Raw genomic sequence first — 13,301 nt, forward strand, 5'->3', positions numbered from 1 at the left:
CTCACTATTCATCTAGAGGCAGCATCGATCGGCTTCAGTTAGCAGCAGTAGCGAAGGAATCGCTCGATCGGGTTCAGTTAACAGCCATCGATTGATCGCTCGGGTTCAGTAATGTGTAGCCTGCAGTGCAATCGCTCGGGTTCAGTTAGAGCCCAACGCCTCGCTCGGGTTTAGTTAGAGCCAACGCCTCGCACACACGCGCGTATGTGTACAAGAGAAACGCGCATCGCTCGGCCCCCGACCTCCCACTGTAACCGGGAACTCCCCGAAATTTTCCTCCTCCTCGCTTCTACCACGGTTTTTTCCGTCATGGACGGCCCAAAGAATGTCATGCAGCTGCGTCTCCGGCCCGCCCAGGACGAAAAGCCCATTTTCTGTCATGATTTTTTGTCATAGAAGTAGGAGCCCACCACATCTACGATGATACCGGGTTTTGTCACAATTATGGTCATAGAAGTGTCATATGTATGATAGAAAATATTTTCGTTCGGCCCAAAGTGTCACGGATGTGTCTTTTTTTGTAGTGTAGAAGAAGAATCTTTCTTACTGTTGTTGCTAGAATTTACTTGTGGCATGTATGTAGACAAGAGTAAATGCTTGGCAATATAAGAAGAACTTTTCTTGCGAAGATCATCATTGATTGCTTTTAAGAACCCTTGCTCTTGCTCAAGGTTGAGTTTTTCAAAGCGTAGCTTCTCATGAGTCTTTAAAAGCTCTCGATGATCTTCCAAGGTAGTTTCATGAGCTAACTTAAGAGTGTTTAGTTATTTAGTTACACTCTCAATCTCCTTCTTATTATCTTCATTCGTTTTATCTTGATTAGCATGATTAATAGCAAGTTCATCACAGTTTTCATCACTAGAGTTGTCAACACGTAAATCATGATCACCTAGAAAATCATCTTCATCACTATTGAAATCAACATACTCAGGGTGTGATACCTTTGGGACTTTAGCCATGAAGCATCTTCAAATTCCTTCATTTTGTGAGTCAAATATGTTGTAGGAGTTGGTTGACACAAGTGCTAGACCGGCAACACCTTCATCTTGAGTATATTCGGAGTCAGAGTGATAACTTCTCTCGGAGTGATGGTCGGAGTCGGAGTCGGATACCCATTCACCAATGTGAGCTTGATGTCTTCATTTTGTGTAGCTCCTTGATGACTTGTCCTTCCTTTCCGAATCCTTGCTTCTGCGAGAGGTTCTTCATTCATAACGATCATCTCTACTCCTTCTCTCTCTTGGAGGTGATTCTTCTCTTCTACTTCTCCTTTTGGGCAAATCTTCTCTTCTTTTGTAGGGAGCCATACACTCATTGGAGTAGTGTCTGGGTCTTCCAAAATTGTAGCAATTACACTCACGACTAGAAGATCTTTTGTCATTGTAGGACCTTGACTAGGAACTCCTTTTTTTGCTTCTACTCTTGTAGAACTTGTTGAAATTCTTCACCATTAGGCTCAATTCCTCATTGAAGGCTTGTTTCTCACTTGATGATGTAGGAGCATCACATGATGCTTTGTAAGCACCACTTAACTTGTTTTGAAGCTCTTCCTTATCCTTGAGTGACATCTCATGAGCAACAATTCTTCCAATTACTTCCGTTGGCTTGAGATATTTGTAGTTGGGCATCATTTGGACCAATGTGCATACTGTATCATATTTTCCATCCAAGGCTCTTAGGATCTTATTGACGATGAATCTGTCAGTAATCTCTTCACTTCCTAAGCCAGCAATCTCATTTGTGATGAGAGCAAGCCTAGAGTACATTTCAGCGACACCTTCACCATCCTTCATTTTAAACTTGTCAAACTGACTTTGAAGCACATCCAATTTGGATTCCTTGATGGAGTCAGTGCCTTCATGCATATCAATGAATGTATCCCAAATTTCCTTTGCATTCTCAAGACGGCTAATTTTGTTGAATTCTTCGGGGCACAATCCGTTGAAGAGGATATCGCAAGCTTGAGCGCTGTATTGCAGCATCTTCAACTCTTCCGTGGTAGCTTCACGGTTCGGTTCTCTACCATCAAAGAAATCACCTTGCAAGCCAATACACACAATAGCCCAAACGGCGGAGTTATGTCCAAGAATATGCATTTTCATCTTATGCTTCCAACTAGAAAAATTATTACCATCAAAGTAAGGACCTCTACGGTGGTAATTTCCCTCGCTAGACGCCATACTCTCCTAGGTTGTGAAACCAAGGCTATGATCACCAAAGCTATGGAAATCAAGGCAAATGGAGACCAAAGCTCTGATACCGCTTGTAGGATCGAAAGTATGTCTAGAGGGGGTGATTAGACTACTTGACTAAATAAAAATCTAGCCTTTTCCAATTTTAAGTCTTGGCAGATTTTAGCAACTTATCTCAAGTCAAGCACCCAACCTACACATGCAAATCTAAGAGTATAGCAGCGGAATGTAAATCATTGCATATGAAGGTAAAGGGGGGAGTTTGGAGGGAGCAAACGCAATGTAGACACGGAGATTTTTGGCATGGTTCCGGTAGGTGGTGCTATTGTACATCCACGTTGATGGAGACTTCAACCCACGAAGGGTAACGGTTGCGCGAGTCCACGAAGGGCTCCACCCATGAAGGTTCCATGAAGAAGCAACCTTGTCTATTCCACCATGGTCGTCGCCCATGAAGGACTTGCCTCACTTGGTAGATCTTCATGGAGTAGGTGATCTCCTTGCCCTTACAAACTCCTTGGTTCAACTCCACAATCTTGACGGCGGCTCCCAAGTGACACCTAACCAATCTAGGAGACACCACTCTACAAAAGGTAATAGATGTTGTATTGATGATGATCTCCTTGCTCTTGTGCTTCAAATGACAGTCTCCCCAATACTCAACTCTCTCTCATAGATTTGGATATGGTGGAAAGATGATTTGAGTGGAAAGCAACTTGGGGAAGGCTAGAGATCGAGATTCTTGTGTTGGATTGGAATATCTTGGTCTCAACACATGAGTAGGTGGTTCTCTCTCAGAAAATGAATAGTGGAAGTGTAGGCACATTCTGATGGCTTTCTCCATGAATGAAGAGTGGATGGAGGGGTATATATAGCCTCCACACAAAATCTAACTGTTACACACAATTTACCAAACTCGGTGAGACCGAATACTCAAACTCGGTCAGACCGATTTAGTTCAAAATGTGAATGTTAGGCTTTTCGGTGGGACCGACATGTCAACTCGGTAGGACCGATTTCATTAGGGTTAGGGCATAACGTAATCTCGATGAGACCAATCACATGAACTCGGTGAGACCGCTTTCTATAGTAGGCAAACAGAGAGTTGGTCAGGCAAACTTGGTGGGACCAATCGCTCATTCCGCTGAGACTGAAATGTTACGAAAAGGAAACAAAGAGTTTGCATTGCGAACTCGGTGGGATCGATCGCTCATCTCGGTTAGGCCGAAACATTATGAAGGGAAACAGAGAGTTTGCAATCCCATCTCGGTGAGACCGAGATCCCTACCGGTGAGACCGAATTGATTAGGGTTTCTGGCTATGGCGATGTCAAGTGAACTCTGTGGCACCGGAAAGATCAAATTGGTGGGGCCGAGTTTGAATTTGGTTTGGGACATATGTGGATATGAGAAAGTGGTTTAGAGCTTTTGGAGCATACCACTAAGCATTTTGAGCAAGCAAGCCATTAAGCAACACCTCATCCCCTTTTAATAGTATTGGCTTTTCCTTTGGACTCAATGTGATCTTGGATCACTAAAATTAAAATGTAGAGTCTTGAGATTTTTGCCAATATGTGTCCTTAGCATTTTGAGGGGTCCACATTCCTAGTCCATGCCATGCCAATCATTGAACTTTCTGAAATGGTCATCTTGAAAGAGCATTAGTTCAATGAGATATATGTTGTTAGGAATTACCAAAACCACCCGGGGATAGTTGCACTTTCATACGCACATGCTCCTAGGGGGATAGATTGGTCGGAAAAGACCATCGCTCGTCCCCGGCCATCACTCATAAGGAAGACAATCAATAAATAAATCATGCTCCGACTTCATCACATAACGGTTCACCATACGTGCATGCTACGGGAATCATAAACTTTAACACGAGTATTTCTACAATCCATAATTACACACTAGCATGACTCTATGTAACATCCCAATTTTCAATTTGGATGTTATACATAGGTCATCATATGCATATCATATTTTATTTGCATTTTGGTTGTGATCCTAGAAATCTTAAGCAACTCAAGGACACAAGGAGAGAGTTGGAGATTTCATTAATTTTCATATTTGAATTTTTCTCAAATTTGAAAAGAGGATCAATTTGATTTCAATATTTTCTCTCCAATTAATTCCAATAATAAAAATAAATGAGAGAAGATCATATGACTTCATCAAAAGAAAGGAATATTGGAGAAGAAATTTTAAAATCAAATTTATAATTTATTTGCATTTTATTCGCTATTTTATTAGAATTAGAAAAAATATGCATTTTTAGGCCAGAAAAATGTTCACCTTATTCTAAATATTAGGTTTAGATGGTGAAAATTGTTTCTGTTATTTTTAGAATTTTTTTATATTTTATTAGGATTTTATTTTGGTGAAATTTATTTATTTATTAAAAAAAAGTTTGCCGCCCGACTAGGCCGAAGGCGCAGCCGGGCCGCAGCCCACGTAGCCCCGTCGCCTTCCTCCCGAGCGGGAGGAGTCCCGCCGCCGCACAGACGCCGAGGAAGTCCGGCTCGGACTCCCGTCGCGCCGCCCCTCACCCAAGGCAGCCGCCCCCCTCTCGGCCTTTATAAGGCGAGCCGCCGCCGCCGCCCCTCCTCCTCATCCCAGCCTGCCACCGAGCCGAGTCGCCGCCCTTTAGCCGCGCAACCTCGCCGCCGCACCACTGCCCCGCGCCGCAAGCCACCGCCATCGTCGCTGCCTCGCCTCGCCGGAAGTTCTCCGCCGCTGTTGACCACCGTCGCCGTTAACCGGTATAAAACCGTCCCAGATCGCCGGTTCGTTTTCGGTTTTTTTTGTTCTTCGGTTTTTAGATCGGTTTATTTTTAGGGTTAGGGTTTTTCTCGGTTTTTAGTTCGGTTCTAATTTGCGGGCGTTCGTCCGTTAATCCACGGTAGCGACTGTTTTTGTTCATTAGGGTTTCGTAGCGAACGTTCGTTCGTTAGGTTTTTCTTTTTATTTTATTTTCGGCCAGGGACCTACCCATGAATATATATTTTTACAGATTAGTCCCTGGTCTTCAAACCTTCGTAACTTTTTGCTCGTTCGTCCAAATCTAGTGAAACCAATGCCAAAATATGTGTGTTGTTTCCCTCTTTCCAGATAATCAACTTGAACATGATTTTGACAAATTTAAAATTTGGTTGCAAGCAGATTTGAATTTGAACTTCTTTTGATCGTAGTTTGAGTTTCGCATCTCCGATTTGATTGATTCTTTTTGCAAATCGAAGCTCTTCAGTTGAACTTTCAGTTTGGATCTTTTCATTTGAGTTTTACCCTTGCATCTTATGCTTAAGTGCTTATGTATGCTATTGTTTGTTCACGATAGAGTTTTCGGAGTGCGAAGCGTGCAAAGCGTGCTACTACGAGTCACTAGGGTTTTCAGATCGTCAGCAAGGCTAACACTTTGATCATATCCATTATTACCCAGTTTTTATGCATTAGTCTCAATCCTCAAACATTGCATGAGTAGGATCTGCTTAACATGTGGGTATTGGGAGTAGTTGTTGAGGTAGTACCTATTGCCCTTTTATTCAAACCTTGGGAGTTACTATGTTACGCTTATTATACGTTGCTATGCTATGCTCATAGACGTGGTTTGGTTTGAGTGATTCATGGCAGTTGTCAGTATTATTATGGACTAAGGGTTTACTTAAGGTGGCTACTTTAACACACATCTAGGTGGATTAGTTTGTGGGTACCTGGGGAAATCCAGTGTTGTCCCAAGGAGAATCCCGAGGTATCCGTGTGATTTTTCCTATGGTTCGCCACCGAGGCTCAAAGGGATCATTATGTTATTCATGCTGGAAAATTCCATGTGCAGCTACAATCCATTATGGGCTCTGGCATAGTTGAGTAAGTTGCGGGAGACCTTTCCATGATGGGCTAGCAGATGTAGGGGATTGTAGGTGTACCGGCCTATCTATCGGTTAAGGGGACCTCTTCGGAAAGACTATGTCTCGGTCATTCGTTTCTCAAACATCATGCAGTGCGAGAAATTCAACAAAGGAGATTGAGTCTTGTGGGGAAGAGTGTGCAAACCTTTGCGGAGTCTATAAACTAATCATGGTTAGCCGTGTCCCCGGTTATGGACATCTTGAGTATCTGGTGCTTGAATTAGTATGTTGATCTCATCACTTTACTTAATTAACTTGTTGGGTTATTGATTATTACTTTGGGATTGAGATGGGGTTACCATTCTCAATGTTTTTTCAACAAACTTTGTAGTTAAATAAAATATATTCCTTTGTTGTAGGGAAAAATTGGCTTTACGCAAAATGATAACCATAGAGCCTCCACAAGCAATATATGCATATAGTTATAGCTATTACTTGTTCGGTGCTTTATAGTGTTATCTTGCCAGCATATTCCATGTGCTGACCTACACAGGCTGCAACGTATTATGTTGCAGAGTTTTCAGATGAAGAGTAAGGTGTGCTAGGTCGTTGTCGTGCACTCAGTTATGCCGTTGGAGTTGATGGACTCATTTACCCTCGAAGCTTCCGCAGTTATCTTGTTTAGATGGCCTTCAGCCATATTATTGTAATAAGTACTCTATTTGAGACTTTCGATGTAATAAGTGTGTGATTGCACTCTGCTATAAATCCTCGAGTATTGTGTGTGTGTGTCAGCATTACCGATCCAGGGATGACACTTATACACAGAGATTTCACCGTTTGAGGTCGGATCACTACACTCTAATATAACCATAATTATATCTCAAAACAATCATAAGGAATCAAACTTCTCATAGTATTCAATGCACTTTATATGAAAGTTTTTATTATATCCCTCTTGGATGCCCATCATATTAGGACTGAATTCATAACCTAAGCAAATTACCATGTTGTTTAAAGAATCTAAAATAATATAAGTGAAAGCATGAGAGTTCATCAATTTCTTCAAATAAAACTACCGCCGTGCTCTAAAAAGATATAAGTGAAGCACTAGAGCAAATGACAAACTACTCCAAAAGATATGTGAAGATCAATGAGTAGTCGAATAATTATGTAACTATGTGAAGACTCCTTCTCATAAATAAAATTTCAGATCTTAAGTGCTTTATTGAAACAACAAGCAAAGCAAAATAAAATGACATTGAAAGGATAGCACATTTCATGTGAACAAGCAAAAACTTAGGCTCAACCAAAACTGACCAATAGTTGTTGAAGAAGAAAGGTGGGATGCCAACCGGGGCATCCCCAAGCTTAGACGCTTGAGACTTCTTGAAATATTAAGTTGGGATGCCTTGGGAATCCCCAAGCTTGAGCTTTTGTGTCTCCTTAATTCCTTTCATATCGCGGTTTCCCTAAATCTTAAAAACTCCATCCACACAAAACTCAACAAGAACTCGTGAGATAAGTTAGTATAAATCCGTGCATAACCTTAATATTCTCTACTATAGAAAATCACTAAAATTATTATTTAACATTGCATACTAAATGCCTCTGCATATTTAATACTCTTATCCTCAAATATAATAATTAAACAAGCAAACATATGCAAACAATGCAAACATAACAACAATCTGTCTAAATAGAATAGTCTGTAAAGAATGCAAGAGGAATCATACTTCCGTAACTCCAAAAATTCTGACAAACTACCACACAGTAGATAATTTTTTGTTACTGATTGTGTAAAAATTTCAAGATTTTATCATGTTCTGACTATTCACAAATATTCAAAACATAATATCAAACTTTCTTTTTTTTAAACAACAGCATATGGACTTGCAAAATAAGCATGGTAAAGGCTATACTTGACCTTTTTATTGAACTAAAAGATGTAAAACATTAATATAAATAACAACAAGCAAATCCTAATAAAATAAAATTGCGCTCCAAGCAAAACTCATATCATGTGGTGAATAAAAATATAGCTCCAAGTAAGGTTACAGATGAACGAAAACAAAAGAGGGGATGCCATCCGGGGCATCCCCAAGCTTAGATGCTTGGTTGTCCTTGAATATTACCTTGGGGTGCCTTCGGCATCCCCAAGCTTAGGCTCTTGCCACTTCTTATTACATAGTCCATCAAAACTTTACCCAAAACTTGAAAACTTCACAACACAAAACTTAATAGAAAACTCATGATCTCCGTTAGTATAATAAAGCAAATCACCACTTAGGTATTGTCAAAACAAGATTCATAATTTTTTTCACATAATGCCTACTGTACCCTATCATTTCTACAATTTATATTAAGAAATATAAGTCATAGAAACTTGAAAACAAGCAAATTATGCATCGAAAACAGAATCTATCAAAAACTGAACCGTCTATAGTAATCTGTAACTCTCGAATACTTCTGTAACTCCAAAAATTCTGAAAAATTAGGAAACCTAATAAATTTGTTTATTAATCTTATACAAAATGAATCTGTATTTTATCACACTTCTATAAAAATGAGAATTGTTTTCCTGAGCGCAAAAGTTTCTGTTTTTCAGCAAGATCAAATCAACTATCAACATAGATCATCCCAAAGGTCTTACTTGGAACTTTATTGAAACAAAAGCTATAAACCATGATTACTACAGTAGCTTAATCATGTGAACGCACAAAACCAGTAGGTATAAATATTGGGTTGTCTCCCAACAAGCGCTTTTCTTTAATGCCTTTCTAGCTAGGCATGATGATTTCAATGATACTCACATAAAAGATAAGAATTGAAACATAATGGGAGAATCATGCAGAATATGACTAGCATATTTAAGTCTAACCCACTTCCTATGCATAGGGATTTTGTGAGAAAACAACTTATGGGAACAAGAATCAACTTGCATAGGAAGGTAAAACAAGCATAACTTCAAGATTTTCAACACATAGAGAGGAAACTTGATATTATTGCAATATGTAAAAGCATATGTTCCTCTCTCATAATAATTTTCAGTAGCATCATGAATGAATTCAACAATATAACCATCACACAAAGCATTCTTTTCATGATTCACAAGCATACAAATTTTACTACTCTCCACATAAGCAAAATTCTTCTCATTCGAAATAGTGGGAGAAAATTCAACAAAATAACTATCATGGAATTGAAAATTGAAATCAAGATGACAAGTTTCATGGTTATCATTATTCTTTATAGCATACGTGTCATCACAATAATCATCAAAGATAGGAGGCATTCTTTCATCATAGTAAATTTTCTCATCAAAACTTGGGGGACAAAAAGTATCATCTTCATCAAACATAGCATCCCCAAGCTTATGGCTTTGCATATCATTAGCATCATGGATATTCATAGAATTCATACTAACATCATTGCAATCATGCTCATCATTCAAAGATTTAGGGCCAAACATTTTAATGCATTCTTCTTCTAACACTTCGGCACAATTATCGGAATCCTTATTTTCATGAAAGACATTAAAAAGATGAAGCATATGAGGCAACCACAATTTCATTTTTGTGTAATTTTCTTTTATAGACTAAACTAGTGATAAAACAAGAAACTAAAAGATTCGATTGCAAAATCTAAAGATATACCTTCAAGCACTAACCTCCCCGGCAACGGCGCCAGAAAATAGCTTGATGTATACTACGCAACCTTCTTCTTGTAGACTCGTGTTGGGCCTCCAAGCGCAGAGTTTTGTAGGACAGTAGAAAATTTCCCTCAAGTGGATGACCTAAGGTTTATCAATCTGTGGGAGGCGTAGGATGAAGATGGTCTCTCTCAAACAACCCTGCAACCAAATAACAAAGAGTCTCTTGTGTCCCCAACACACCCAATACAATGGTATATTGTATAAGTGCACTAGTTCGGCGAAGAGATGGTGATACAAGTGCAACATGGATAGTAGATATAGGTTTTTGTAATCTGAAAATATAAAAATAGCAAGGTAACTAGTACAAAAGTGAGCAAACACGGTATTGCAATGATTCGAAACAAGGCCTCGGGTTCATACTTTCACTAGTGCAAGTTCTCTCAACAATGATAACATAATTAGATCATATAACAATCCCTCAACATGCAACAAAGAGTCACTCCAAAGTCGCTAATAGCGGAGAACAAACGAAGAGATTATTGTAGGATATGAAACCACCTCAAAGTTATTCTTTCTGATCAATCTATTGGGCTATTCCTATAAGTGTCACAAACAGCCCTAGAGTTTGTACTAAAATAACACCTTAAGACACACATCAACCAAAACCCTAATGTCACCTAGATACTCCAATGTCACCACAAGTATCCGCGGGTTTGATTATACGATATGTATCACACAATCTCAGATTCATCTATTCAAACCAACACAAAGAACTTCAAAGAGTGCCCCAAAGTTTCTACTAGAGAGTCAAGACGAAAACGTGTGCCAACCCCTATGCATAAGTTCATGAGGTTACAGAACCCACAAGTTGATCACCAAAACATACATCAAGTGTTCTCAAATCCTTGAAGACTCAATTTGATGTAAGATAACTGTTGGGGAATGCGGTATTTCAAAATTTTACCTACGATCATGCAAGATCTATCTAGGAGATGCATAGCAAGGAGAGGGGAGAGTGTGTCTACGTACCCTCGTAGACTGAAAGCGAAAGCATTGAGTAACGTGGCTGATGTAGTCGAACGTCTTCGCGATCCAACCGATCAAGTACTAAATGCACGGCACCTCCACGATCTGCATACGTTCAGCTCGGTGACGTCCCTCGAACTCTAGATCAAGCTGAGGCCGAGGGAGAGTTTCGTCAGCATGACGGCGTGTTGACGGTGATGATGAAGTAACCGACGCAGAGCTTCGCCTAAGCACTACAACAATATGACCAAGGTGGAAATCTATGGAGGGGGGCACCGCACACGGCTAAGAAATCAACTTGTGTGTCTATGGGGTGCCCCCTCCCTCGTATATAAATGAGGGGAGAAGGAGGAGGGCCGGCCTCAAGGGGCGCGCCCAAAGGGAGGATTCCTACTCCTAGTAGGAGTAGGTTTCCCCCTTTCCTAGTCCAAGTAGGAGAAGAAGGAAGGAGAGGGAGAGGGAGAAGGAAAGAGGGGGCGCCACCCCTCCTAGTCCAATTCGGACCAGCCCATGGAGGGGCGCGTGGCCACCCCTTGAGGCCCTTCTCTCCTTTCCTGTATGGCCCATTAAGGCCCACTACTTCCCCCGGCGAATTCCCGTAACTCTAGGTACTCCGAAGAATACCCAAATCACTCAGAACCTTTCCGATGTCCGAATATAGCCTTCCAATATATCGATCTTTACGTCTCGACCATTTCGAGACTCCTCGTCATGTATATGATCTCATCCGGGACTCCGAACAACCTTAGGTACATCAAATCACATAACTCATAATACAAATCGTCATTGAACGTTAAGCGTGCGGACCCTACGGGTTCGAGAACTATGTAGACATGACCGATACACATCTTCGGTCAATAACCAATAGAGGAACCTGGATGCTCATATTGGCTCCTACATATTCTACGAAGATCTTTATCGGTCAAACCGCATAACAACATACGTTGTTCCCTTTGTCATCGGTATGTTACTTGCCCGAGATTCGATCGTCGGTATCATCATACCTAGTTCAATCTCGTCACCGACAAGTCTCTTTACTCATTCCGTAATGCAACATCCCGCAACTAACTCATTATTCACATTGCTTGCAAGGCTTATAGTGATGTGCATTACCGAGAGGGCCCAGAGATACCTCTCCGACAATCGGAGTGACAAATCCTTATCTCGATCTATGCCAACTCAACAAACACCATCGGAGACACCTATAGAGCATCTTTATAATCACCCGGTTACGTTGTAACGTTTGATAGCACACGAGGTGTTCCTCCGGTATTCAAGAGTTGCATAATCTCATAGTCAGAGGAAAATGTATAAGTCATGATGAAAGCAATAGCAATGAAACTAAACGATCATTTATGCTAAGCTAACGGATGGGTCTTGTCCATCACATCATTCTCTAATGATGTGACCCCATTCATCAAATGACAACACATGTCTATGGTCAGGAAACTTAACCATCTTTGATTAACGAGCTAGTCAAGTAGAGGCATACTAGGGATACTTTGTTTTGTCTATGTATTCACACATGTACTAAGTTTCCGGTTAATACAATTCTAGCATGAATAATAAACATTTGTCATGATATAAGGAAATATAAATAACAACTTTATTATTGCCTCTAGGGCATATTTCCTTCAATAACTTCAAAGGGAAAACTCAGTCCATTACAAGAAGATAGAGGGGGAGAAACATCATAAGATCCAACTATAATATCAAAGCTCGTGGTACATCAAGATCGTGCCAAATCAAGAACACGAGAGAGAGAGAGAGAGATCAAACACATAGCTACCGGTACATACCCTCAGCCCCGAGGGTGAACTACTCCCTCCTCATCATGGAGAGCGTTGGGAGGATGAAGATGACCACCAGAGATGATTTCCCCCTCCGACCGGCAGGGTGCCAGAACAGGGTCCCGATTGGTTTTTGGTGGCTACAGAGGCTTGTGGCGGTGGAACTCCCGATCTAGCTTCTGTAATGGAGGTTTGGGGATATATATAAGAGGTGTTGGCATCGAGAACAAGTCAGGGGGGTCCAAGAGGGGCCCACAAGGTCGGGGCGCGCGCCCTAGGGGGCGCCCCCACCCTTGTGGTGGCCTTGGGACTCCTATGGTGCATCTCCGGTACTCCGTGGGATTCTTTTGGTCTATAAAGAATCATTGTAAAGTTTCAGGTCAATTGGACCCCGTTTGATATTCCTTTTCTGCGAAACTCAAAAACAAGGAAAAACAAAAACTGGCACTGGGATCTAGGTTAATAGGTTAGTCCAAAAATCTATATAAAATAACATATAAATGCATATAAAACATCCAAGGTTGATAATATAATAGCATAGAACAATCAAAAATTATAAATACGTTGGAGACGTATCAATTCTCAATACAATGGTCTCTTGGAGATCCATATGATGTAATTCTTTTTGCGGTTTGTTTGTTGGGATCCGAAGAACTTTGAGTTTATGATCAAATCTTTTTCTTTTTATCCATGAAAGTTATTTGAGTCTTCTTTGATCTCTTATATGCATGAATAAGGAGTAAGAAGAGCCTAAGCTTGGGGATGCCCATGGCATCCCAAGCTATTATCCA

Source organism: Triticum dicoccoides, chromosome 6A (genome assembly GCF_002162155.2).
Source record: "Triticum dicoccoides isolate Atlit2015 ecotype Zavitan chromosome 6A, WEW_v2.0, whole genome shotgun sequence".
In the NCBI taxonomy this organism is placed as follows: domain Eukaryota; kingdom Viridiplantae; phylum Streptophyta; class Magnoliopsida; order Poales; family Poaceae; genus Triticum; species Triticum dicoccoides.